Below are 1,076 nucleotides of genomic sequence, written 5' to 3'. Positions count from 1 at the left end.
GGGGTGCTGACCGTATGCAGTGTAAAATCTACATGTAACTTTTGACTCCCCAAAAACTTAATAGCCTACTGCTGACCAGAAGCCTTACTGATAACACAAACTGTTGATTTACACATATTCCATATGTTATATGTATTACATACTGTATCCTTATGATAAAGTATGCTAGAGAAAAGTTTATTAAGAAAATCACCAAAGAAAATATTTATAGTACTGTATCCATCAAAAAAAATCCACATACAAGTGGACCCAGGCAGTTCAAGTCCACGTGGTTGAAGGGCCAACTGTACTACAATTCCAAACAAGTGATGAATGAATGTGTAAATGGTATTTCAAGACATCTGCATCAAATGCAATGTGAGATGAAACCATCTTTGATTTCTACTGGTGACAAAGTCATAGGTACTGTTGACGCGACTATAGTATGTTGCCTACCTTTGTAAATAAAGAAAGTGCTAAATTTCAGACAGTTTGATAAAAACAAGTTGTGATTTTTTTTCCCATCCAAGTTCATGTATCCTGTGAACTCTATAAATGGACCATTTGTGGACCCCAGGTTAAAAACCCTTACCTTCATCTACTGGTGCAAAATGGCCTGAAGTGACTGCAAAGATACACAGAGGATTTTGTTTTTATTTTATTTCATTTTAGAGAGACACAGAGAGCGCACAAGCAGCGGGGAGGGGGCAGAGGGAATCTTAAGCAGGTTCCATGCTCAGCGCACAGCCCAAAAGGGGCTCAATCCCACGACCTTGGGATCAGGACCTCAGGCTAAATTAAGAGTGTGACAGTCATCCGACTGAGCCACCCAGGCGTCCCAAAAGTTTGTTTTTATTTTTAATGTTTTATTTTTTATTTATTTTTGAGACAGAGAGACACAGAGCGTGAGCAGGGGAGGGGCAGAGAGAGAGGGAGACACAGAATCCAAAGCAGGCTCCAGGCTCTGAGCTGTCAGCACGAAGCCTGACGCGGGGCTCGAACTCACGGACTGTGAGATCATGACCTGAGCTGAAGTCGGACGCTCAACCGACTGAGCCACCCAGGCGCCCCCAAAAGTTCCTTTTTAAATTTAAAAA

This window comes from Herpailurus yagouaroundi, unplaced genomic scaffold, assembly GCF_014898765.1.
Source record: "Herpailurus yagouaroundi ecotype Mexico unplaced genomic scaffold, PumYag 67641, whole genome shotgun sequence".
Classification (NCBI taxonomy): domain Eukaryota; kingdom Metazoa; phylum Chordata; class Mammalia; order Carnivora; family Felidae; genus Herpailurus; species Herpailurus yagouaroundi.
This window is presented reverse-complemented; position numbering follows the sequence as displayed.